This window comes from Brassica oleracea, unplaced genomic scaffold (genome assembly GCF_000695525.1).
Source record: "Brassica oleracea var. oleracea cultivar TO1000 unplaced genomic scaffold, BOL UnpScaffold00616, whole genome shotgun sequence".
Lineage (NCBI taxonomy): Eukaryota > Viridiplantae > Streptophyta > Magnoliopsida > Brassicales > Brassicaceae > Brassica > Brassica oleracea.
The window spans coordinates 54,638-54,893 of NW_013617427.1; positions in this window are offsets into that span (position 1 = coordinate 54,638).

A 256-nucleotide genomic window follows, 5' to 3' on the forward strand; every position below is an offset into this window, starting at 1 on the left:
TAGGTTGATTGGTTAGTTAGCGAATGCAGAATTCTTAGATGATATCGCTAAGTTGTGGATAGTTAAGTATTCTGGAATTAGTCTTTATGCTAGATTCTGGAATATGATTGATTGTGTTAATTTGCGATTAATACTAGGAACCTTGTGTTATTTTTACCGGGTTTATTAATCATATATTGGCCATATATCATTTGTGTAACCCACAATGTTAGGCATGTTTGAAGTGGAATGTGTTGGTTGTGTGGCGATTAATACT